This window comes from Chiloscyllium plagiosum, chromosome 30 (genome assembly GCF_004010195.1).
Source record: "Chiloscyllium plagiosum isolate BGI_BamShark_2017 chromosome 30, ASM401019v2, whole genome shotgun sequence".
Classification (NCBI taxonomy): domain Eukaryota; kingdom Metazoa; phylum Chordata; class Chondrichthyes; order Orectolobiformes; family Hemiscylliidae; genus Chiloscyllium; species Chiloscyllium plagiosum.
Genome location: NC_057739.1, coordinates 40943689 through 40950376, shown reverse-complemented (window position 1 = coordinate 40950376; position 6688 = coordinate 40943689). Strand labels below are relative to the sequence as shown.

The window sequence follows — 6688 nt, the reverse complement described above, 5'->3', positions numbered from 1 at the left end:
CCCCACTCCGGCCTATCACCCTCACCTTAACCTCCTTCCATCTATCGCATTTCCAACGCCCCTCCCCCAAGTCCCTCCTCCCTACCTTTTATCTTAGCCTGCTGGACACACTTTCCTCATTCCTGAAGAAAGGCTTATGCCCGAAACGTCGATTCTCCTGCTCCTTGGATGCTGCCTGACCTGCGCTTTTCCTGCAACACATTTTCAGCTCTGATCTCCAGCATCTGCAGTCCTCACTTTCTCCTAGAAGATTGCACCATCATCTATAGTAATAGCTTGCTCTTTGTTGTTCACCTTGGCAATAATTCACTTCCAAATTTCATAATTGAAATTTTGTAACTAGCCTTAGTCAAATACTTAGCAATATGATTATTTGGGTGACCCTTTTTCGAACTAAACTGCAAATCCAACTAATATTGAATGGGTTAACATCCATAAGATGGTAAGATGCGTTTCTCAACCCCATTCTCCTGCCTTCTCCACAGAATCGTTGATCCCCTTACTTGTCCACAATCTATCTATCTCCGCCTTAAAGACACTCTGACTTGACCTCCAGAGCCTTCTGTGGCAATGAGTTCCACAGATGCACCACCCTCTGGCTGAAGAAATGCCACCTTATCACAGTTTTGAAGAGTCGTCCCTTCACTCTCGTGCTGTGCCTTTAGGTTCTTATGTAAACTACTAGCAGGAACATCTTCTCTAAGTCCATTCTATCCAGGCCTTTTAGTATTCTGTAAGTTTGACTGAGAGTCCTCAACTGGTAATCTCATGACAAGCCCTTCATACCTGGGATCGTTCTTGTAAACCTCAGGACCCCCTCCAACACCAGCACATCTTTTCCTTAGATACAGGGCCCTAAACAGCTCTCAATATTCCAAATATGGTCGTGAGAATGTGTATGGGTTTAAGCAGGCAGGGAAAGAGTCATGTTCTGAGTTTTGTGAAACAAGATTCTGCTGATCATGACTCAGATCAGATAAGAACTTACTGTTAACGATGGGGTGCTGGAGGCAAGGGTAATGGGTTAACAAGGTGGAAAAGCAGTCATTATGTAGAGCCATTTAACAATATTGGAAGCATTCAGTATGTGAGGTCAGTATAACAAGGTGAAAAGTATTCATTATTTGAAGCCAGTAATTCATTGCATAACAACAGATGGCTTAATCTTTACTATTGACACTTGCTAATTGTAACAGTCACCCAATTAATATATATGTTGCCTTATCTGGATGTTCCTCCCTGTAAAATGGCTATATAATTCATTAAGAAACTGCTGTTTGAGAGAAGACAGAGAACTCGTGTCTCTGTGCATATGGGTGATTGTTCTCTGTCCGTCCAGGGCCCAAAATAAAGCTGGAGGTAAAACTATACTGTGTCTCTGTCTCTGAGCGTTTGCTTTGACTGAGGGAGGGGAAATGGGATGACAGTCTGACCAGAGCCTTGTACAGCCTCAGCAGTACAATTCTGTTCTTGAATTTTAGCACTTTGAAATGAATGCGAAGATTGCATTTGCCTCGCTAACTGCCAACTGAAGTTGCATGTTAACCTTAAGAGAATCCTGAACTAGAATTCTGAAGTCCCTTTGATCTTTGAAATCTTTTGCCATTTAGAAAATAGTTTATGCCTCTATTCTTCCTACCAAAGTGCATAACCTCACACTTGCCCACTTCTTCTTTTGCCCACTTTCCAACCCTGTCCCAAGTCCTCCTTCAGTCTCTTTGCTTTCTCAAACTACCAGGCCTTTCATCAATTTTTGTCATCTGTAAACCTAGCAGCAATGTCCTCAGTTCCCTCCAGGATTGTTAATGTGTGTAATAGTTGTGGTCTTGACACTGACCCCTGCAGAACTCCTAATAACTCTGATCCTAAAAAAGTCCCCTTTAGACTCTCTGTTTTCTCCTGGTTACACAGTCCACTCTTCTCCAAACTGGCACAAATCTCCACCTTGTTCACAGAAGTCCAAGCATTTCACCAGGGAGGAAAATTATGGTCTCGCTTCATGCGCACACTCTACTTCTCACCCCCACCTCCAAAATCCCAGTGACTACTGGTGTGCTACAATGTTTAAAAAAACCAAGGTGATTGACTTGTAAAACATGATTATGTATAAAGTGTGCAGGATAGGTAAACTGAGCAGATGATAATTTCGAAGACATATTTTTCTTTCAACAAGCTAACTTGCAGTGAGGTTGTGGATTATAAAATATTTAAAATATGATAACGGAACTTTAAATACTGAAATATGCGACCACTCATTCAGAGATTGCTGCAAATCTTCATGCATTTCAATCTTGTTTCATGTGCAGAAATACACAACTATTATCTAAACCTGAATCCACGCCTAAGACTGCTACTTTGATGAAGTAGCCTGCTCCCTCAAGGGTATTAAATGCCACCTAAGCTTAACCACTTTATACAATCTCACTTTCCTTCGACAGGAGATCACAAATAGCAGAAACATTAATATTCAGTATTGGTTTTAAATTTGGTGTTTGGAATGCAGCCAGCAAAGTACTTTTAAGCCTGGTAGTAACTCTAGGCACTTTCTGCACACTTGTCACATTGTTTCACTTTCTGCTTTTCCTTGTAATAGTTTTCTTGTTGAAAATGGTGACGTGTTATTGTGTAAATTTACTTAGGGGTAGAAATGGGGATGTTCGTTCTTTCCTCTCCTTTTTTATTTTCAAAAAGAGCACTGACAAGGGTGAAAAGTACTTGCATATATGTATCAAATGATTGAAGCACCTCATAACTGTATAGACGTTAGACTGTTAATTCAGAGGTGTCATTAGCATTTTAATCATGCAGTTATGATTTAACCTTTTTGTTTTTGGTGCTTTACTAAGATATGTTTAAAAGAAATTTTCCCCAGCCAGGTGAAAGATATAAATTAGCTTTTACGCTTCCAAAATGACTGCAGTGGATAGCAATCTCTGCTGAATAGTTTTAATGCAGATATTTGGTGCAATTTAGTTTAATCATGAGGTTTGGCTATGTTCATGTTTTGTAGTTTGGGAATATTTGAAGAGTTTGAGAATATCAAATTTCATTTGTATCTCAGTCCACCTCCTAGAACACATTCCACTTTGAAACAAAACGGATGAAGCTTACTTATTCCTATAAAAATGCATGTTGCCTTAATGTGAAGTAGTTCTGGTTTTTAGTATTAATTGCTTGCCTTAAGTAAAATTTGCATGCTTCCATCCTGAGGTTGAGTTTTGTCTGATTCAGTCTAAAATACTAGCAGTCTATTGTTTAACATCAGTTCCCAGTTTTAATAATTCTACTTCAGTTGCTATTAAGGGGCAAATTGTATTCTCTATGAACATGTCTGTACGCTTTCAATTGTAATCCCAGTAACTTGATAGGATAAAAACACTTGTTAATCGTTGAAAACCTGTAATGTTCTTTATGTAGCAATGAATTCAAGTCTCCTTGTCATTTCATGACTAGTTATGCAGTACATTATTTAAGACAATGATGTTATGAGAATTTTTGTCTGATGTGTGAAATGAGCAAAAACACCATCGTTATTGCAATGAAGTCTGTCCATTGCTTTTAACCTTTTTAGCCTTCTGAATAAGCTGGCGTTGGTCTTCCTGGAAGTGTAACAGCTCTTAACCTCAGCTACTGTAACTCTTGTAAGACAACAGAAGGCAGCTTACCGTGCATTTCAGAATAATTGCTGACTGTTGCTTCATGGATTAATGCTGCAGAACCACTGAGTTTAATGGAACATGCTAACATTTGTTGCCCATTTCACGTTAATAAAAGCACATTACCACAACTCATCCAATGAATGTGAATTGCCTATGTCTGGCACCAGCTTGCAGTTATAACTCATGAGAATTTTTAAAGAAACAAAATATATCGGCAGTCCATTTTCTAATATGTTCTTGACCATATGAGCAAAATACTTGCAATATATTACTTCCAATGTAACTTTCTCAATCTAAAAATTAAATCAGGTTATTTTAAGAATTCCTGTTACCATAAATGCTGATGCATACTGTAACATTTTTATCCCTGAGTCCTTTAATGTATTTTCACTAAGTTACAAGGCTTTGATTTATTTTACGATATCCAATAATTAGGTTCAGAAATGTTAATACACATCCTGGAGCAGGTAGGACCTGCTTTAACTGAGGGAGGGGAAATGGGATGACAGTCTGACCAGAGCCTTGTACAGCCTCAGCAGTACAATTCTGTTCTTGAATTTTAACACTTTGAAATGAATGCGAAGATTGCATTGCCTCGCTAACTGCCAGCTGAAGTTGCATGTTAACCTTAAGAGAATCCTGAACTAGAATTCTGAAGTCCCTTTGATCTTTGAAATCTTTTGCCATTTAGAAAATAGTTTATGCCTCTATTCTTCCTACCAAAGTGCATAACCTCACACTTGCCCACTTCTTCTTTTTGAGGTAAGCAGCCTCTTGTAAGCTGCTTAGTTCCTTGGGTGGAAGCAAATCACCTCCAAGAAGTTACAGGGTTTTTTTTTATGCTTGATTGAATCCTGCCACGTTACATGGTGGAATTTGAATTGAATAAAAATCTGAAATTGAATGATGACCATGAAACCATTGCCGATTGCCATTAAAAACCACTGGTTCACTCATCCCCTTAAGGGGAGAAAACTGTATCCTTATCTGGTCTGGCATATATGTGACTCCTGACCCATAGCAATGGGTCTTAACTGCCCCTCAAGGCAAGTAGGCATAGGCAATAATTGTTGGCCTCGTCAATGACACCCCATAAATGAATTTTTTTTTAAATTTAGTGAAGTTCATTATACATGTGGAATTTGATTGAGAACGAATATTCCAATTTAATATTATACTTGAGTCTTGTAGTTAAATAATTTAATTCCATTGCTACCTCTGTTAGATATTTTGGCTGTCATTTTCCTTGCCTCCCTCATATCTGTAATGATCTTAACCTGATTTTGGATTTTATTTTGAATGCCACTTCTGCTTTCCTCAGAAGGATTGTTTGCAGCGTATGTGATCAACTTATAATAACTCAATGGTTTTGTGTTTTTGGTTTGGTTGATGATAACTGAGATTGTTTCAAAGTTAACTCAAGTATGGAGCATATGACTATGAAATTGTGTGCCTTCAAATACTTGGGGAGAAAGTGAGGACTGCAGATGCTGGAGATCAGAGCTGAAAATGTGTTGCTGGAAAAGCGCAGCAGGTCAGGCAGCATCCAAAGAGCAGGAGAATTGACGTTTCGGGCATGAGCCCTTCTTCAGGAATGAGGAAAGTGTGTCCAGCAGGCTAAGATAAAAGGTAGGGAGGAGGGACTTGGGGGAGGGGCGTTGGAAATGCGATAGGTGGAAGGAAGTTAAGGTGAGGGCGATAGGCCGGAGAGGTCAGGAAGATGATTGCAGGTTAGGAAGGTGGTGCTGAGTTCGAGGGTTGGAACAGAGACAAGGTGGGGGGAGGGGATATGAGGAAACTGGAGAAATCTGAGTTCATCCCTTGTGGTTAGAGGGTTCCTAGGCGGAAGATGAGGTGTTCTTCCTCCAACCGTCGTGTTGCTATAGTCTGGCGTTGGAGGAGTCCAAGGACCTGCATGTCCTTGGTGGAGTGGGAGGGGGAGTTGAAGTGTTGTGCCACGGGGTGGTTGGGTTGGTTGGTCCGGGTGTCCCAGAGGTGTTCTCTGAAATGTTCCGCAAGTAGGCGGCCTGTCTCCCCAATATAGAGAAGGCCACATCGGGTGCAGCGGATGCAGTAAATAATGTGTTTGTAGCGGATATGGAAGGATCCCTTGGGGCCTTGGAGGGAAGTAAGGGGGGAGGTGTGGACGCAAGTTTTGCATTTCTTGCGGTTGCAAGGGTAGGTGCCTGGAGTGGAGGTTGGGTTGGTGGGGGGTGTGGACCTGATGCGGGAGTCACGGAGGGAGTGGTCTTTTCGGAACGCTGATAGGAGAGGGGAGGGAAATATATCCCTGGTGATGGGGTCCGTTTGGAGGTGGCAGAAATGACGACGGATGATACGATGTATCTGGAGGTTGGTGGGGTGGTAGCTGAGGACCCAGTGGGGTTCTGTCCTGGTGGCGATTGGAGGAGCAGGAAGTGGAGGAGATGCGGTGGGGAGCATCGTCGATCACGTCTGGGGGAAATTGCGGTCTTTGAAGAAGGAGGCCATCTGGGTTGTACGGTATTGGAACTGGTCGTCCTGGGAGCAGATACGGCGGAGACTAAGGAATTGGGAGGATGGGATTGCGTTTTTACAGGGAGCGGGGTGGGAGGAGGTGTAGTCTAGGTAGCTGTGGGAGTCGGTCGGTTTATAGTAAATGTCCGTGTTGATTTGGTCGCCTGAGGTAGAAATGGAGAGGTCTCGGAAGGGGAGGGAGGAGTCTGAGACAGTCCAGGTAAATTTGAGGTCGGGGTGGAAGGTGTTGGTAAAGTGGATGAACTGTTCAACCTTCTCGTGGGAGCACGAGGCAGTGCCAATACAGTCATCAATGTAGCGGAGGGTGGTGCCAGTGTAGCTGCGGAAGATGCACTGTTCCACATATTCTACGAAGAGGCAGGCATAGCTTGGGCCCATGCGGGTGCCCATGGCTACTCCTTTGGTTTGGAGGAAGTGGGAGGATTGGAAAAAGAAGTTGTTCAGAGTGAGGACCAGTTCAGTCAGTCGAAGGAGGGTGTCAGTGGAAGGGTACTGGTTGGTACGGCGGGAAA

The 6688-nt window shown here is 42.2% G+C and overlaps 1 protein-coding gene across 2 annotated transcripts in view; it reads left to right on the top strand.

Moving 5' to 3' along the window:
• Positions 1 to 6688, top strand: part of lhx3 (LIM homeobox 3) — a 169848-nt gene that overhangs the window by 39251 nt on the left and 123909 nt on the right. The gene's annotated exons all lie outside the window — the stretch shown is intronic.